Source organism: Cnephaeus nilssonii (genome assembly GCF_951640355.1).
Source record: "Cnephaeus nilssonii genome assembly, chromosome: 17".
Taxonomy (NCBI): domain Eukaryota; kingdom Metazoa; phylum Chordata; class Mammalia; order Chiroptera; family Vespertilionidae; genus Cnephaeus; species Cnephaeus nilssonii.
The window spans coordinates 27,050,411-27,070,550 of NC_137088.1; the positions used below are offsets into that span (position 1 = coordinate 27,050,411).

Sequence of the window (20,140 nt, forward strand, 5' to 3'; positions counted from 1 at the left end):
CATCAAGTGAGATCCAATAAGCAGAACCACTTTCACTTTTTTGGTCAGTCTGAGAAGCAAGTTGTCAGGAAAATCAGTGAAATTTGCACACAGCTTTGAAAAAAAATGGGTGGGTGGAAAAGCTCACTATGGATATAACCAGAGCAAAGCCATGGACATGGGATCAGCCAGGAGGACACTGACTGGATCTGTCCAGCAGGAGTGGGTGGGTGAATAGGGCTGATGAGTCATGGTCCTGGGGGAGAAGGAATTCTTTTTGTGTTTTTTTTAAATATATTTTTATTGATTTCAGAAAGGACGGGAGAGGGAGAGATAGAAACACCAATGATAAAAGAGAATCATTGATCAGCTGCCTTCTGCACACCCCACACTGGGGATCGAGCCCGCAATTCAGGCATGTGCCCTGACCGGGAAATGAACCGTGACCTCCTGATCGATGCTCAACCACTGAGCCACACCAGCCAAGCAGAAGGGATTCTTGGGGTCCTTCTTTCCTGGGGATAATTGGAAGCTAAATATAGTGAGGGCCTCTGAACTTATTATTTCAGGCTGTAACAGAGGAAAATAGAAAGTGGAAACTATGACCAGTTCTTTTATGGTAATTAAATAGAGTTAAATCTGCTAATTTATGATTTGTCCTCAAGCAGTTTTTTATTTTTAAATGACATTTCAAGTATAACCAATACACAGTGTCCCTGGCACTAGGGCTAGTTTTAAAATTCAATTAGTACAGCGATTTTCAACCTTTTGCATCTCAGCACACATAAACTAATTACTGAAATTCTGCAGCACACTAAAAAATACATTTTTGCCAACCTGACAAAAAATTAGTTATGATTTTGATTGACTTGAAACTATTAATAATAATTACCTATCCTTTTTTTACCAAAGTGACTTGTAAAAATCAGATGCCTATACTTGTATATAAGGATTTCTGGTACCAAGAATTAACCAATCAGGTGCAACTTTATTATGAGATGTGAGCAATAAGATGGAACTCTTATTATATGACTTATATATTTATGGTTCAAGACAGGACATTCACATCAGGACAGCTATTGTTGTGTTGGCTATTGTCATTTATTTTATTTGACAGTCTAAGGGAAGAGAGGTCAGTGTCCCAGAATAAATAGTCAGGTACTGCATGTTTTAAAAATTCTTGTGACACACCTGTGTGTCACAGCACACTGAAAATTGCTGAATCGGTTGAATAATTAAGAACAGTAGACTTTTTTATGGTAATTGTTTGAAACAGATTGTTTAAGTACAGTTGTTTAGAAGCTGAAATATATGTGGCTCACCCATCTTGATAAATTTCCCGTTTTCAGTGGGATTGGTGGAAAGATGAGGGAGATATTCAAAGTTTTGTTTTGGGCACGGATAATTAGAGAAATATAGCCATGGCAGAACATAGCAGTACATATAGTTTAAAAACAAAGGAGCAAGTACTGAAATACTAAAACAAACAAAATAGAAATCGTAAAATAGGATGAGAGACATAAGATCTAACAACATTTATGTCAATAAATGGCAATAGATTAAAGTCCATTACTAGATGGCAGAGACTTTCGTCTAAAACAAAATACAGCTATATGCTCTATTCACCTAAAGCACAGTGTCACAAAAGATTTACAAATAAAAGCATAGAAAAATTGGACAAAAATAAAACAGAATATATTTTTAAATTATAAAAACAAATAAAAGAGGCAAAATAACATAGGAATGGCAATATTAATACTGGTTAGAATAAAACTCAAGGGAGGAAAGTTTGGGCTAAAGAGGATTGTTTTATAAAAGGTGTGATCTACAATGAATGTAGAATGTACTACAACATAGCATAGAAATAGAGAGCAAAAGCTATTAGAAGACAAAGAAAAGCTAGAAAGAAACACAACTGTAGAAAAAGCAGTATACCATATTTAGTCATCAGTAAATCACGGAGTTAGAAATAAACAGGATTTAAATATGCTTAATAAGGTTAATTTGATAGTTTATATGTCAAACTTTGTGCCCTACGAATGATACACTCTTATTTTAAAATATCCATGGATTATTTATTTTTAAGAAATTAATCTATACTGGACCAAAAATTTTTAAACCTCAATAAAGTTAAAAAAAAAAGTGAGTTTTTGGTACAATAAAAGCTAGGGTTAGAAATAAAAAATAAGGCCTGGCCAGTGTTGCTAAGTGGTTAGAGCATTGACCTCTACATGGAAGGGTGGCAGGTTTGATTCCTAGTCAAGGGCACGTACCTGGGTTACAGGTTCAATTCTGGGCCCCAGTCAGGGCATATGTGGAAGGCAGCCAATTATGTGTGTCTCTCACATAGATGTTTCTCTCTCCTCTTTCTCTCCTCCTCTACTTTGTCTAAAAATCGTGAGGGGGAGGGGAAGTATCTAAGGGTGAGGATAAGATAGATAGATAAAAATAAAATCTTAAGTATTAGGTATTAGAGACAATGAAAAGTTGGAATACAGTTTGCATAGAAAATAACAGCAGTGCAAAAATTACATGTCAACGCTTGAGGATGAAAGGTGATTAATATTTTATAGAAATGGCCAAAGCACATGTAAAGGTTGAAGGAAGGTAGATTGGTAATAAATTCTGAATGCAAAAGCAAAGGGGGAAAAAACCCTAAAGGCTCAATTCAGACAACAAATTCATACCCTTGAGAGCTTTCATCATTTAATGAGAAAGAATGAAGATAAGTGACCTATGAATTCAGCTCAAAAAAATCAAAAGGGCAAAATATACTTAAAGCATGAAAAGGAAAATAAAAAATAAAAGGGGAGTATAGCTGGGAAGTCAAAAAACAATCACACATGAATATATTCAGGCGTTACATTGTTGAAAAATAGGTAAGTGTGCCTTTGACGAGTCTGTTTAAAAAGGGCACACCCACCCACGCCAACCCCCATGGAGTTGGGATATGGAGAGCAATCTGATGATTATCTGGGCTTCAGAGTGAGGAGAGCCTGTTCTTTGTCAGGATTTCTGAAGTGGAAACATATACATTGCTCGTCTTAGTTCTTCCAAAATGAAGGTGAAAGATCCAAGCCTACCGGAGCAGTGACACAGCACAATCTGGTGCAACCTCAGATGTCAGAACCGTCCTGTCCACCAGGGAACGGGAAGCCAGGGAGACCCACAAGGATTGCCGCGTCTGTGTCTGCTTTGCGCCGTCTGCTCGTCGCTGACTCCATCAGTTAGTGTTAGGGCCTTAATCTAACGTGAGGTGGGCGTGTGGGGTCCGCCCCAACTCCGTCTCCTTCGGGCTTCTAGGTTGACAGAGAAGTACTAGGTGTGCGATTTGAATTGGGAGAAAGGTGGTACATTGGGAGGAAGTAATCACTTCTTCCCCGTAGGGAGGCAGCCGAGGAGCCAGCAGAGGAGCTCGCGGGCGTCTCAGTTGCTGTGTTCAGGCTCCTCCTTTCAGAACCAGAATGGTGCTGTGCCCTGCCTATTGCGCAGGGTAATCATGCAGCCCTTTTCCCTACTTTCCTTCACAGGCACCAGGCAGGCACGTGCCCGCTCCCAGATTTTGTTTCTGACATTCTGGAGAAGCATTGATTTGCCCGTGCCCTTTAAGGTTGCTTAGCAATGAGACCCCAGGAGGCAGGGTGAGCAGCATGGGATTTCACAGGTGGCTCTTGCTGCTCCCTGTTGCGTTTGCTTCCGCCCTCTGCTTCAGCTCATTTTCATCGTCTTATTCCTCCATGGAGTATTGATCGGAGTTTTTATGCTACAAGACTCATGTCTGTGTCCGTCCTGTCGTAAACCACCTGGAAGCCTTTTTAAGAGCATGAAAGGCATACTCAGAAACACATCACATCCATTTGGACGCCCATGTATGTGTGCCAATGAGGCTCTGAGCTGGGGATGCATCTGGAGATTCAGACTCATCGAAGCCACCCAGAAATCCCGTCAGGCCTCTCACAGACACCTGCCAGGCTGGAGGGGCACAGAAGGAAGAGCCGGCATCCAGAGCATCACTGCACTCAGCCCTCTCTCCGGGGGAGTTTTGGCGGGAAGCTTGTTTACTACAATACAAGGAGTTGTACCGAACACAAGTATTAAGGTTTTGATATTGGATTCTAGCAGCACATCTGAAGGTGGAAGGAACAGGGGCTTGGGGTCAGTCAGACCTGGGTCCAAACCTCAGACAGGAGAGTCAAAAGTTCCCTCACCGAGAGAGGTGGCCCACAGTGCGGCGTGGTGCCTCCCCTGCCACTCCACACGCACCCACACCTCACTAGCTCCCTGCACCCCCACCCTGCCAAACAGGCGCCGGCGAGCCCAGCTCAGAGCTGCGACAGGCGCCAAGCAGCCTAGTAACTGCAGCAGTCGTCGGTCGGATCTTTAAATGTCATATAGACATTTTTACACGGATATAAATTTCTAATTTTGCTTTCTTTCCTTTACACATTCCTTTGGCATATGTGCTAAGCACATGTTTAAAAAAACTAACTATAGTTCATTTCTGATTTTTCTACTTTAAAATGATCAGCACCTTACATCCTCATGCATAATTCATGGTGTAAACCAGAAGTTCCTTTTTGAGCTCCCAGCAGGGGGGGCAAGTGTGAAGGTACAGTTTGTGGGCCATTCATTCCAAGTTAAGACCCGCAGGAACTCCACTGTTCGACCCGTTCCCGTCCAGGGCACAGACCTTCGGCTGGAAGTGTCTCTGTCACTGCACAGCGTTTGGAAATGGCTGCACAGAAGAAAAATGCTCCCATGTCCTGCGCTTCGAGGCTGTTGGTTTTTCCTTTGCTTCCTAGAGTCTGGAAGCAGGACTTTGTTTAAGCACACCTCTTCCTCTAGGTCCATGGTCGGCAAACTGCGGCTCGTGAGCCACATGCGGCTCTTTGGCCCCTTGAGTGTGGCTCTTCCACAAAATACCACGGCCTGGGCAAGTCTATTTTGAAGAAGTGGCGTTAGAAGAAGTTTAAGTTTAAAAATTTGGCTCTCAAAAGAAATTTCAATCGTTGTACTGTTGATATTGGCTCTGTTGACTAATGAGTTTGCCGACCACTGCTCTAGGTGATGCTGTTGGGAAAACTTCTGTTCATGTTTGCATCTCTGAACTCAGGGTGCATCTTATGGTCTCTGTCAGCAGATAGCACTCATGACATAGTTCCCATTGTCCAGGCACGGGCGAATGTGGGCCGTGGTGGTTCATCTCATAATCTCCCTTTTGTGGCAAATGCGTCATTGGTATTATGCCTATTTGACTGCTGTTTAAAATGTCTTCACAAAGATTCACTGTGACTCATCATTGAAGCAAAAAGTTGTTGTGGATGTAGAGGGCATCGAAGTGGAGCAACAGGATAGAATCTTGGTATTTGTGGAACAAACGTTCATCCTTGTAAAATGGTCTCCATTCCACTGGCCGAACAACCACCAAGTTCTCAATGGCACTAAAGGGAAGAAGACACGCACAGAGCCGCTGACAGTGGGATGTGTTTTGTTGCTGAGATGCTTTGCAAAAGGGATGGCAGTTGCACACGGTGTGATGTAAATGAAGATACTCGATTTTAAAAAGTGTCTAGATAAGTCACCAATTATAGAATAAAAATTGAAAATGTAAGAAAGCATTGTCATACTTTAATGGGCAGTATTTACTCTGTCCTATTAGTGCATAAAACAATAGTATGTTGCTTCGTATAGTTAATGAAATATGGTACTTAAAACAAAAAAGCTAGAATTTCCTTAGATAACCATTATATCTATTGCCTTGTTAGCATGAGAAAACATGCTCATTCACTTTCAGAATCACAAGTCTGCCCACCAGCTGATGCATCCTCAGATGGGTTTGCCACGAACAACGAAGATTTCCTGACATCCTAGAAGGAGGACACTGTGAAGGCATCTTGGGGATTCTATGGTCTTACAGATGGAGATACTGAATGAAGCCCAGAATCCAGAGGCATTCATCCCGTCACTGAACATTTATTTAATCAGATGGGCCATGAGCAGGTGGATGCTTTGGGCACTGAGCGGAGAAGGGGGAAGGAGAAGAGAAGAGGATAGGGAGGACATTTCAGATCGGTCAGCTGCTCAGTCAGCCTTTAGCCGTGCTGATTTCCCTCCAGGACACCTTCCCCACAATTCCCTTTCACCCTTCCCTTCTCCCCACTCCCCCCTCCTTCCTTTGCTCTGGGCCACTCCTCTCCTCCATGCCCATCGTCTTCCAGGTGGCTGGTTGGTTTGGATGGGAAGGCAATGGGCATGTAGGGAGGAAGTAGCACAAACGGAAGGCCTTGAAAAAACACTTGGAACTGTAATTGATCAGGAATTAGCAAGCCACAATCTGCCGCCTCTTTTTGTAAATAAAGCTTTATTAAAACAGCCACACCTGTTCATTGACATCTTGTCTACATCTGCTTTCACACTACAGTGGCGGAATTGAGTAATTGTGACCGAGACCATGTCCACAAAGCCGAAAATGCTTGCCCTCTGGCCCTTTACAGAAAAAGTTTGTGGGCTCCTGGTCTAGCTAAGTGCTTCCCCAAGAGAATTCTGTAGAATTCTAGTTGTACAAAATGTTAGATGGGTGTTACTGCAAAGAAAAGAATTCTCAGTTCAAATAATTTTGGAAACCCTGCTTTTTTAATTATGGAACCTCTTATAGCCTTGGATGAGCTAACGTGCATTGCGAATTTCTGAGAGGTAGCTGACGTGTGCAGCATCTTCCCAAGTTTATTCGGGGACCCTTTTCCCACGGAGCACTTGGTGGGTATAGAGTTCTTCAAGAACACACTATGGGAAATGGTTCTTCAACAGGATCCAAGATGTATTATTAAGTAAACCCAGGAGTGCCCAGGACACACTCATCTGTATAAAAAGTGGGAGGGGAAATGTAGTGAAGTGTTTGCTTGTGAATGTTTCAGTTATCTCTTGGAAGGTCCATAAAGAACTGCTAACACCACTTACCTTCCGGTGAGGTGAAGCTGGGAGGGAGACTTTCCCTGTATATATTTTCTGCATTTTGACTTTTGGATTGTGCCAATATACTCTATTACCTGAACAATCAGTGAATCAATCTGTCAATCAACATAATTAAATTTGAAAACAAATTTTAAATGGTAAACCCCTTTGGGAAACAGTTTTGGCAATTCTTAACAAACTTAAGTATACAGTGACCATATGTCCCAGCAGTTCTACTCCTAGGTATTTACTCAAGAGAATTGAAAACATATGTCCACATAGAGACTTGTAAACAAATGTTTATAGCAGCTTTATTCATAACAGCCCTTCTCTGGAAATAACCCGCATGTTTAACATCAGATGAATGAGTATATCAATTAGAGCATATCCGTTTAACGGAATACTACTCAGCAATAAAAAAGGACAAACCACTGAGACATGCAGCAAATGGACAAATTCCACCGCTGTTTGGATAAATTTCACAGATGTCATGCTAAGTGAAAGCCGGACACAAAACATTGTATCTAAATCCACCGACAGTGGTGGTAATCAGATCATTTTTTTTGCCTAAAGTGGGTGTCAGGGAGATTTGACTGCAGAGGGCCAAGAGGGAACTTACTAGGGAGATGGAAATGTTCCATATCTTGATTATGGTGGTGGCTGCACAGTTGTGTACACTTGCCGAAACTCAGCAATCTGTACACTTTAAATGTGTGGGTTTTAAACATATAAATCATACGTCAATAGAGTTAACTCTAAAAAGAAAGAAATGTCTCCCTCAAAAGGAAGCAGTGAAGGAGGAAGGGTGTTCCATAAACACCCATAGAAGATGGGTTTCATCAGTCCTCTAGTGTTGTTATAAACAGGCTAAGTCTCTGCCGACAGTGTGGGAGCCCCAGAGAAATGGAGAGAAATGAGGAGACCCTGCCTGCATCTGTTCTTTGTTTATCCCAGCCAGCTGGGGTTCTGGGCTGGAAACCAGTATGTGCCTTGGGTACCGGAGCTGTTGGCAGCTGTGGCTGGAGTAAGGGAAAAAGAACAGCTAAGCATATCTCAGTGGCAAGGAACTACCCCGCTCCTGCCCCGCCCCCCGCCTAGCAGGTAGGGGCAGCTGCCTTTCTCCTTCGAAGGAGGGTATCTACAAAGACAGCATCCCAGTTGGGCTGTGGGGATTAGAACTCGGCCTGGGGATTAGAACCCTTTAGGGATGTGCTTCAGTCCTGATCCTGATTATTGTCTTGGGTTCAGTTCAGAGGCAGAGTTTGAACTGAGTGTGGACCGGAGCCAGGCCAGCGTGGAACGGCCCTCAGGAGCCTGACTCTGCTTGTCTGCTCTAAGCCCTGCTGAAGCTAGGAGTCCTTTGATCAGGTGGTGAGCTTACTGGGAGCAGAGGTAATCAAGAATTGCCACTAACGGGTTTTTGCAGCAGGCAATGTCCATAGCTGGGAGAAGAAAAGGAGAGGCAGAGAAGGATAGTAAAGAAAAACAGAAATATATTTACATCTGCATCTTGGCTCCACCTTGAATAAACCCAGTAACCTCTCTGAACCTCCGTTTTGGGGAACAAGACCCACCTCACAAGTTTTTATGATTGATCAATTCATAGGAGTAAAATACCTGCAAACAAAATTGATGCTTCATAAATGTGTGTTAATATGCACATTAGTGTTTCCCACCCATGGATAAACGTACTTTTCAGAATTTTATCTGCCAATCTGCATTTTAGTACCTGCGTTAGGGAAAGAGGTAATAGCAGCCATCTCTGTGGCTGAGGTCATGATGGTAGTTTATCTGGAAGCACAATGCCACACTCCGCTTAGCCCTCAATAAATATGTGCTGAATGTGTGAATGAAGAAGTGAACAAATGGTGGGATGATGGAAGAGAACTCAGGTTTCTCCTCTTCCAGGAAGCATTCCTGGGTTCCTCCAGCTTTCATGGGCCCCCTGTCAAATGGCTGCATATAAAATCTGCTCCATTCAGCATAGTCCTGGATGATAGCCCACCTTCCCTCGTGCCCTCCATGTTCTTTGTGTCTGTTCTTGTCTCCTCGGCTTGACTTGGGCGAGATTTTATTAGTGTTTCCTCCAGAAAGCTACCTCCATGTTATTCAGGCATCTAAATCCATATATTTATACCCCAAAGGAGAATAATAAAGAGGTGGGGGTGGGTACCCTTATAATCACATAGGACATGGACTAAGATTTCTCCTTTTCTACCTCATGGGGTCTTGTGAAGATGAAGATGAAATGTAAGAATCCTTAGCTGAGTGCCTGGCACACGGTAGGTCCCCATCAGTGCAAATTTAGAATTAGTCGTCGTGTCAGCATCAGCACTGGGAGAAGTCGGGATGAGGGGGAGGAAAGCCTTAGTCCCCAAGCACACAGCCTGGGAGGCTGCTTTCCAAATTCAATTGTGAAATCTAATTCGTGCTCAAAACCTAAATTATAGGAGTACGGGCATCCTGCCTTGAAATGGGGAATCAGGCATTTCACAAGGATGCACAGCTGTGTCGCCTGAGCTGCTTTGTTCCAGGCAGACAGTGGCCCTTTGGCAGCCGACAGGGCAGTGCCAGACAGCCTGCAGCCAGCCGCCCACCGGGCCTGCGAGAATACCAAGCAGCCCTGCAGGGCGCTCCGGGAGAATATGACAGGGCTTGGGGGCAGGCGAGCTGTGTGCCAGAGAGAGCAGACAGCCTTCTCTGCCGTCAGCCTCCACTTGGGCCTCTGCCTGCCCACCCTCCTCTCAGACACGGCCTCCAGCCCTGCCAGCCTCCTCCCCCTCCTCAGCAAGCTCTTTAGTGAGGAGGAGGAGGAGGACGGGAGCTAAGAAATGTCCCTCAGACTGTCAGCAAGCCGCAGAGGGTGTCAGGTGAACAGCCCCAGTGCCCTGTGTCGTCGGTGACCCTCGGCACCAACAGGCCAGGGCCTGTGTCTTTTCCTCCTGCTCCTGCCTCTGGGGGATTGGAAGGAGGGGTAGACAGTGTCATCCTTATTATGCCGCCGGGGAAAGCAAAGCTGAACTGATTTGCCTGAGGTCCCACAGCTCGCCTGGTGTGCGTGAGGAGCGCACTGGACCAGACCCCTTGGGCGGGTCTGCAGGCTCTGCGCAGAGGCGTTGTTATTGGGTTTGTAGGAGACACCATGGGCTTCTCTAAGGCCTTCCAGGCCCTTGATGGGGCTGCCTCCCAGCAGTGTCCTCCTGTCTGTCCTTCCCCATGGCTCTCGTCAGAACCTTCCAGAGCACGTCCCCTGCACCAGGAAGCCAATGCTGGGTGGGGCTAGTCCCTACAACCCAAGTCCTGGCAAACCCTCTCACCCAGCCCTTTAGAACTTGGGAAGGAAACGAAGGCCAGTTTGCTTACGTCGCAGGAGTGGAACCTTCCGCGTGGGCGCGGCGTGGGCTAGGGTCTTGGGAGGGCTGTGCAGGAAGTGGGTCCACCTCAGCCTTCTCCTGTCTCTGTCCGCCAGACGGGCTGGACGTTTGAACCGGTTGTTAATCACCGAAACAAGCAAAGTATAAATGGGACAAATACACACATGCACACACACACACCCAAACTGTCACATCACCGGACGCACATTACTTACTGCTTTCTGTTGTTGACATTGTCTACAAAGAAATAAGCATCTATAATTTTGTAAGCATTCGGCTGCCAATAACTCAAGTGCGTGGAATTACTTAATTAAGAATTCTTTTATTCTCACGGTTTTCAGAAAACTGTGCTCCTAATGCGAGTCAGACAGTGAGCCCAGTTCTGGGGCTCTCCGTGCTCAGGAGCCTCCCAGCCCCAGGGAGTCCCCTAAATGCAGCAGAAACTAAAACCACAGTTACCTCCTGATGCCTACCTGGCACTGTGTGGGGCCTCTCGCCCCTCGGTCTCATATCCCCACCCCTGACAGTGGCCTAAAGTCAGGCGTTATCATCCTTACTATGCCGCCGGGGAAAGCAAAGCTGAACTGATTTGCCTGAGGTCCCATAGCTCGCCTGATTGATCCTACATCCCACTGACCCCAGGCCCATGCCTTCCAGCCTCACCACTGAGGGCTCTATGGGGAGATGGGCCACAACATGGATGGGCACAGCGTGCCCAGGGAGCACTGGGCAGGGAGCCCAGTTTCTGTCCAGAAGAGGCGAGGGACCCTGACCTTGTCACGACACAGTGACAGTTCAAGTTGGGTTCCTAGCAGGAAAGGGGTGTGGGCAGGAGTGCTCAGTGAGGATGGATGTGTCCGTGCCAACACCTCGTCTGGCTTCCATGTGTGAGGGACAGGGCAGCGCGGCCCTGGGTGAAGATACAGACGCTCTGATTTCCATGCAGCCGCTTCCCTGGTTGAGAAGGTCATAACTGTTTATATCACGTGGGTAGCCCTTACCCTGACCCCTCCGTTGGAATGTGAACAGGTTAAAGAACTGTGTGTTCAGGTTGTTAAGACTCCCTGACCATTTCACCTCCAAGCTCCACGCTTTGACTCTGCGAATATTAAAAAAGGTGAGACTCAGGTGGAATATAGATCGAGGCAGCCACGCTCATGGAATTTTCCTCCTCTTTCTCTAAGTAGGATCCAAAGTGGGCCTGTGGGTGCAGATGTCACCCAGGGAGCTGGCAAAGCTGCCTGCAAACCTCCCTTCAGCTAAGTCCCCTTCCAGGACCTCCCCCTGGATGTCCTCACCCTGTCCCTGCTGTCTCACCTCTGTGGAACAATTCTTTCCATTTTTTTTAACTTTGGCATAATGTGAAGCTTGCAGAAAAGTTGCAAAGGTAGCCCTAACCGGTTTGGCTCAGTGGATAGAGCGTCGGCCCTCAGACTGAAAGGTCCCAGGTTCGATTCCGGTCAAGGGCATGTACCTTGGTTGCGGGCACATCCCCAGTAGGAGGTGTGCAGGAGGCAGCTGATTGATGGTTCTCTCTTATCGATGTTTCTAACTCTCTATCCCTCTCCCTTCCTCTCTGTAAAAAAACAATAAAATATATTTTTTTAAATAAGAGAAAAAAATAAAAGTTGCAAAGGTAAATCAGAGAGTTTCTATATATCCTGTACCCAGTGTCCTCTGCTGCTCGCATCTCACGTTGCTATGGCGCATTTGTCACAACTAAGGAACGAAACTGATACATTATTACTTAACTGAAGTCCATTCTTTATTCACATTGTCTTCATTTTTCCCTCATGTCCTTTTTTTGTGCCAGGACTCCATCCAGGAGACCCCATTACATTGAGTCGTTATGTCTCCTTAGGTACCTTGTGGCTCTGACAGTTTCTCGGCCTTTCCTTGTTTTGATGACCTTGACAACTGTGAGGAGTACTGGTCAAATATTTTCTAGAATGTTCCTTAATTGGGCTAAGTGTTTTCCTTATGATTAGACCAGGGCTGTGGGTTTGATGACGGGAAACTGCCAAGGTTAATGCCACTTTCCTATCAAGGGTACTCGCCGTGACTTGATTGCTGTCAGCGTTGACCTTGACCACCTTGCTGAGGTAGTGTTTGTTGGGTTTTGTGCTGTAAAGCACGGAACATTTTTACGAGCCTTTTCCTTTCATTTGGGAGAACACAGGGCAGTCTGGACTGGTGCATTTGTGTTCTTGCCCGTGATGTCAGCGAGATGTTCCCTGAATGCTAAAGGATCCTGTTCTTTTATTAGAAGCCGAGTTGACCTTTTCAGGCATCTCATTCTGACGCCCATGCTCATTGTTTGGGGGAAGTCTTTGAAAGAACATCTTTGTTGTGTGAGTTTGTGCCACTGTCATAGTTGATTTTCTTCCCTTGTAAATTGGCAGCTCCATGAAGGAAATGGCCATGTCTTCAATGTGTGGGCTCCACATGCTCTATACATAGACTGCATACATACACCTATTAAAGTCATGTCTTCAACATGCGAGCTCCATGCACCAGCCTCTAGCCTCCTCCCAGCCCACAAAGTGCACACACACCAGAAGCTTCATGGCGCTCCTAGGACACATTTGCTCCTTTCTTCCTTGGAAGCTGTAGACAGAGCAATCGTGATGCTGTAGAAAGAGCCCAGAATCGGGTGTTTCCCTTTCCTGAGTCTGGGCAGGAGCAGAGGCCAGTAGGGGGTCCAAATCCAAATTAGCCTGTTGAGCACCGGCACTAGAGACTGGTGTCGAACCCCAGAGTGGCCACTGGACAAGCAGCAACTTCCCTTCTACACAGAGGGTGTTCCCGTCACTGTTGCTGCCTAGCAAACCCAAACCTTCGTGGCCTAACAATACTCATCATTCATTGTGCTCATAAATCTGTCCTTTGGGCAGGGAGCCCTTGCCTCTGCTCCACCGAGACCCACTGGGGGAACTTGACCGGGGCTGGAAGACCCACTTTCAAAGTGGCTCATCCCGTGGCCGGCAGTCAATGCTGGCTGTCCCCTGGAAGTCCAGCTGGGACTGAAGGCCAGGGGCCTCCGTTCCTTCTACCCGGCCCCTTCATGGGCTCCTCACAGTGTGGCGCTGGCCTCTGAGAGCAAGCACCAAGAATGGGGACCGGGCAGGAGCCGTCACTTTTATGCCTGGCCTCAGCAGTCACGTAGCATCTCCGCAGCCATCATCACCACCCGCCCAGGTCCCAGGGGAGGGAACGCAGACCCACCGCTCACTGGGAGCTGTGTTTCTAATTGGGATCATCACAGCTGTTATGTCATTGCCTGTCTGCATAAAGCGCTCCCCTGCTCACGTGGGACATTGCTTTGGATCAAAAATCTCTGTCCCTAGGGTCTCAAGCATCCAGGGTCAGAGAAACTGGGTTTTAAATTCTAGCACTGCTACCTGGTGGCTGCTTTGACTGTAGACAAATGACTTAACCCTGTGTTAGCATGGATGTGATGGGAAGTCTTGGGCAGCAAACATCGTTTTTGCCTATTTCCTGCTCTCAGGAGAGGGCCTGTGGGGTGTGTGTGTGTGTGTGTGTGTGTGTGTGTGTGTGTGTGTGTTCACGCGTGCATGTATGTGTCTTTGTTAGGGAGCTGTGATCTGTCAGCCCCAGAGCTGCAGCACAAGGTAAATTCACACTTGCCAGAGGTCATGGGTGTGTCTGGGGCACATGGGCCCCATCTCACATGGATTTCTTGCTTGCAGCGCTTTGAGATTGTACTCTGGGAAACACAGTCATAGACCTCATCCATTCAACTGTTGAGTCGGTGATCTCCAGACATTTCTGGAACCAGGTGATGACCTCAGGTAGCTGTAAGCACCAATCAGAACCTGACCTTTAGCCCTGTGACCAACAAGACTTGATGGAAGGGAACATTTGGGATGTGGCTGCCTGGAGAGAGGGCAGCAGCAAAGATTTGTGCCCAAAACTCCTCGCTTTCCTAAAGAAGCCAGGGTCACAGGCATGAGGACCGCTTACGAGCAGTCACCCACCTTACCCTGCAGTAATGAGTTATCTGTATTCCTGGGTAAGAGAAACTGCTCCGAGGAATGAATTTATGTTTGGTCTTTAAAATGAAAGGGGACATTGAGGTTCAGAGCCCCTGGAATACTGGGGTCACAGTGATGGAAGGAGAGCACTGTAAGTGCGGGGTGTTAGTGGGATTGGGAGGCAGTGAGCTGGCCCAGGTCCCTCGCAGCCCTAACCCCGTATAGCTGGCCTGGGCCAGGGCAAGTTGTTTCGTTGTGTCGGGCTTCCTTCTTCTCATCCATAAGGTGAGAGAGTTAGATATCAGAGAGTCCTAATTAAAAGTCCCTTCCAGTCATAAGACGATCCTCTTGAAATTAGAAAAGCTCGTTTCCCGGCAAGATTGTACATTACTGCCCTGTAGGAAGCGGGCTCCCTGAGGGTCAGACTCGGTGTGCTGTGGATACTCCTTTCTTGTGTTGTTGAAATATCAGATGCAGAAGCTGAATTTCCAAGTGTCTGCTTATCTATGGCTGCCAACAAACCACCCCAAAACAGTGGCTGAAAGGAGTAAGTTATTTTATTCACAAATGTTAGGGTTGACTGGGCCCAGCTGGGGGCTCCCACTTGGGGCGTGTTGTGCGGTTGCCATCCAGCAGTGCTGGGCCGGGGTCATACTCGGCTCTTCATTCTGATGTCTGAGGCCTGGCTGGGGCTGGAGCAGCTGAGCCCCCTCTCACTCTCCACGTGGTCTCTCCACTCCCTCCACACGACAGCCTCTACATGGGGCTGAGGCCCCCAAGAGAAACCTGCAGAAGCTGTGTGACCCATTCTACTCTGGCCTCCGACATCACGTGGCGTCACTTCTGCTCCGTTTTGCTCATTGAGGGGGTCACACTGGTCCACAGAGGTTCAACGGGAGGGAGGCAGACCCCACCTCCTGGTGAGAGGCGTATCAAGAACTTGCAAATGCCACACATCGGGGAGGGCCAAGCTGCCTGCTGCTTACCAATGGGGGTGGCTTAGAAGGCCTCTCAGACACCTTCAATGGTGCCGTGGGGGTTAGAGGCAATGGAGAAATCGCTGGCAGTAGAAACCTAGTCTAATGGGGAGAAATGTTCTACTTAGAAGAACATGTTTTAAATTACAAGGAAAATGAGCTAGAACTCTGTTTCTATGTGTAAGGGAAAATGTATCCATGTGTCTTGTATGTATGAGTAAGCAATTTTAGGAGAAAAATTTTACCTAAGTTAATTAATTAAGCAGTGGGATACCAGGCTCCAGGAAGAGGAGAAAATCAGAGCAGGGATTTCCAGCCCTCTTCCTGTACTACTCCAAGTCCCCTCCTCCCACCCCTGTTAGTTTCGAAATAAAGTTAATTGGCTAGATTGTTCAAAGAACACCCAGTGTGTCCTACAGAGTCCTGAAATGGAGAAAGAAGAACACGGGTAAGAGGAAAGAAGAGTCAAAAGACCGATGATAGAAAATCAGTTCCCAAAAGATGTGGGTCATTGCATTTGATTGTACCTAGCAGCCCGCGGGGTGGGCATTGAGAGAAAGTTGAGACTATAGACCCTAGAGCCAGGCAGCCAGGTTCAACTCTCAGCCCACCATGCCCCAGCTGAGTGAGAGTGGGCTGGTCCTGCACTTCTCTGTGCTTTTCCTCGGGCACAACAGGGAGCTAATAGCACCTGCCTCATCGGGTTGTTGTGAGGACTGTGTCAGGACAGGCCTAGCCCTGCGAGCAACACGTGATGTGTAGGAAGCACTCAGTTCATTTTGGCCATGGCTCTCTTCAGTTCCCTCCTTGCCTTTGCCAGATGCAAATGTCATGCCCAATATGGACAGTGGGCACCCGACCAAACAAACAGAAGGAGCAGGGCCTTTTCTTCCCCCTGGGTCCTGGGATCATGGATGCATTGGAATTCTAGGTAGGAGGAGGCCTGCGTGGACATCTGGGCTCCCATCAATCTGTGGGTTTCCACCCCGCACACACTCGTCCTTATCCCGACATGCTTTAAAAATCGGTTCCACATTTAAAGCACGTCAAGCTAGATTTTAGTTTTAGTCTCTCTTATATATTTGTAATTTGAACCTCAGAGGCCATTATGCAAAACAATGCAAATGATATGCAAAGAGGCCTGGAGCCCCAATTGTGGGGAGTAGAGTGAGCAGGCCAGCACAAAGGGCCTTGGGTGAAGATTAGCATCTGCTGAGAGGAAGGCCTTGCACAGCTATTGTGACAGTATGCTGCCCTTTGCCTTCAGTGGTTAACCTTTCGTGCCCAGGAGGAGAGGTAAACTTGGATCTGATTTCCATGCTGAAGGTGACAGTGGAGGCTGAAGGTGTTTGGGCACTGTGACATTGTAGTAGTTTTTATGATGCAAATGGAAAGTTGCTTTGAAATAATAGCTAAGATCCAGACTCTGGCCCCCACCAGTTGTGTGTTCTTGGACAAGTCACTTCCCTCCCCCCCTCTGGGAAATGAGGGCATTGCATCAAGTTACTTCCCGGGCCCCTTGCACTGTGACAGCTACATGTCTCCCTCTGGGTGAAAACCCTTTGCAGCCAGGATGGCGTATCCACTCATTGTACCAGAGGTTTACTCTGCATCCAAAGAAGAAATGGCTAAGAGGTCACGGAGCAGTCCTTCTAGAGAAAACTGATGTTAGGGTGTGCAGAGGCCAACAGATTTTCTTTTTTTTTTTTAATTTCTTTATTGATTAAGGTATCACATATTTGTCCTCATCCCCCCATTCCCATCCCAAACCCCTCCCCACGCATGCCCCCACCCCCCTGTTGTCCGTGACCACTGGTTAGGCTTATATGCGTGCACACAAGTCCTTTGGTTGATCTCTCCCCCTTACCCCCACCCTCCCCTACCTTCCCTCTGAGGTTTGACCAACAGATTTTCTTACATTGTGAGACTGACACAAGCAGGGTTTCAGTCATGTTTCCAGCTGGGAGGATTTTAGCCCCTGGAACATTCCTGGTGGGAAAGTCTGGGAAATTTCTTTCCTGAGTGCTATAAAGACCAGGATGCATTCACCCCTCTGCCTCCATAGCACTGCAAAAGTTCTGGAGGCCAGAGTGGTCCCCCCGAGGCCTATCACTGGAATCGGCTGGGGGCTCTCTGAAAGCTTGGCAATGCCCTTTCCGCTGCCACAGACCATTGTGTCCTTGGCCTCCACCCCTGGAATCTTCTGAGCCCTTCAGTTTAACTCCAGCTGTTATGGCAGCCAGCAGGTGGGCCCAGGTGGGACTAGACAGCCCCTCTCTGACTCAGCCCATGGGCGGTGCAGGAGCAAGGAAGTGCAGTGGAACAAGCCCCCGTGGAGCCACGTGGGCCAGTGAGGATGGGAGCTGCAGGGTGTGCTTTTCTTACCGGGATGATTCGAGGGGCGTCTATTCAGCTCCTCCCAGGTCCCAGCGAATGTGAGTTCCCCTCTCTAATCAATCAGCTCATACCTTGCCCTCGGATTGATTTTCCCCATTTCACTCACCTCAGATCAGACCCCATGGCTGATCACTTCCCCAAATGAACTACCTGCACACAAGCCCCTGCCTCCACCTCTCTCTTTTTTTGGGGGGGTGGGGGTGGGGGGGGAGGGCAGGTCTCTAATGTAAGACACTTACTTGGGCTGCCATAACCAAGTACCACTGACTGGGGGCTTGAGCAACAGAAATGTGCTTTCTCACAGTTCTGGAGCTGAAGGCCAAGGTCAAGATGCTGACAGTATTGGATTCTAATAAGACCTCCTTCCCTGGCTTGCCGAGGCTGCCCTCTCACTGCGTCCCCTCGCGGCCTTTCCTCTGCACAGGCATTCGAGCATCCCTGATGCTGCTCTCTGTGTCCTCATCTCCTCTTGTCAGGACACCAGTCAGACTGGATTAGAGCCCACTCCATGGCTTCATTGTATCCCAGTCACCTCTCTAAAGTCTCCATCTCCAAACACTCACACTCTGAGGTACTGGGAGTTAGGGCTTCAGCATGGGGACTTAGAGGTGCACAATTCAGTTCATAACAACACTTATATTGAAACAAGGCCCTCAGGAGCCAAGCAGGGGCTTATAATGGAACTAGAGGCCTGGTGCACTAAAATCGTGCACAGGTAGGGTCCCTAGACCTGACTGGCGATCAGGGCCAATCTGAGAGGTGACCAGTGGGGCGATCGGGGCCAGGCCCCTGCTGGCACCCACCTTGGTCGGCCTGGCACCGCCCACTCGCTGGCCCCACCCTCCACTGCTGCTGCCAGTGGCCTCCCTCTGCAGGGCGACTGGCGGGGCAATCAGGGAGGGCCCCCTGCTGACACCTCCCTTGGCTGATCTGTGGGCTGGGGGCAGCTCCTGCGTTGAACATCTTCCCCCTGGTGGTCAGCACGCATCATAGCAACCAGTTGTTCCGTTTGGTCGATTTGCATATTAGGCTTTTATTATATAGGATGTCCCTCAGAACATCAGAGGCCTCGATACCGGTTCTTAGACCACCCCTGTGGTTTAAGCTGCAGAGGGGAGGCGGACTGAGCCTGAACTGGTCGGAGCACAGCAGTACGTTCCTCTGTGAATGCAGCTCCCGTCCCCTTCTTCCTCCTCCTGTGCCATTGGTGCTGTTTAACCAGGAAAAGCATGCATGTGGGATCCAGCCCCGTTTCAAATACTTCTGATACTGTGGGACCTCGAACGTGTTACTTAATCTCCCTGAGTCTCAATGTTCTACCCCAGCGAGTGTTTGAGGACTGAATCACGCATGAAAGACAGGGGTGGGGTAGCTGCTTGGTAACTAGTTTTCAGGACTGACTTGAACAAGCAGCTCACACTGCTGACGTCTGGGCTACGTCACGAATGAACGTTTGGAAAAAATAGGTTGTTTAGGGCAGATTGTTCCTAGAGATCATGGGTGCTATAGTCTCTATTGGAGCCGCAATCCTCAGCCTCCCCTAGCCCCTCACTGAGAAGTGAAGTGCAGGGTGAGGAGGACACTGGTCCCCACCAAGACTCCACGCCCCACCTAAGTTGGAGGTGGCCCCAGGGTGGTCCAGGCCTCGATCCAAGGCCTGCCAGGAAGTGATCTCCCCTCTCTGCTCCCCGGAAGCTCACCAGGCCCCTGCCTTCCCTGTCAGCAGCTCTGCTGACTGTCCCAGGAGCTGGCCATCAGCCCTGCTGGAATGTGGTGGGGGAGGGGGACCTGAGAGAGTGGCCAGATGGAAATGGTTTGTGCTCCGCCATTGCCGGGCAGCCAGCAGGGCTGAAGGAGGGGGCGAGAGAGGGACCCAGGGGCTCGTGGGAACAAGCAGGAGTCACAGGTCGGGATCAGGATCGGAGGCCACTCCTGGGCGGGGCAGGCCGGCTGTGGCCAGGCCGTGTTTAGAAGGGTGGCTGGTGTTCCGGTCTAGCATCTGAATAGATCGTCTGTCTCCCACGTATGTGAGTATCATTTTTAAAGATGGGCACATGCCGTTGTGATTAATAAAATCCACACACATTTCAACTTGTTTTTAAATTAATGTTTTTCTCCTTGTACATTTTCTCAATGAACTAGTGTGTACATTTTACACACCGACCAGTGGGCAAAGCCCATGACTTTTTTAATGCTCTAAAGCAGCAGTCGCCAACCATTCGGACCTCACGGACCATCAGTGGTCCGCAGACCACCGGTTGGCGACCGCTGCTCTAAAGGGCTCCTCTACTCAGAAAGCCTGGCCGCCCCCAGTGACTTCCCACCGAGTTCAGCCGCGTGAGCGCCACAGGGAGCGCAGGGGGCACCAACCACACCGTAAAGCCAGCGGCCTTCCTGGGCCGCCCCTCCTGGGGGAGCCTGGGCCCACCATCCTGCTGACAAAGCCGCCTGCAGCCACCCCAGCCCA

At 48.2% G+C, this 20,140-nt stretch overlaps 1 protein-coding gene across 2 annotated transcripts in view; it reads left to right on the plus strand.

Moving 5' to 3' along the window:
* The window catches only part of TMEM108 (transmembrane protein 108), a 292,280-nt gene that overhangs the window by 257,896 nt on the left and 14,244 nt on the right, over positions 1-20,140 (plus strand). The window lies entirely within an intron of this gene.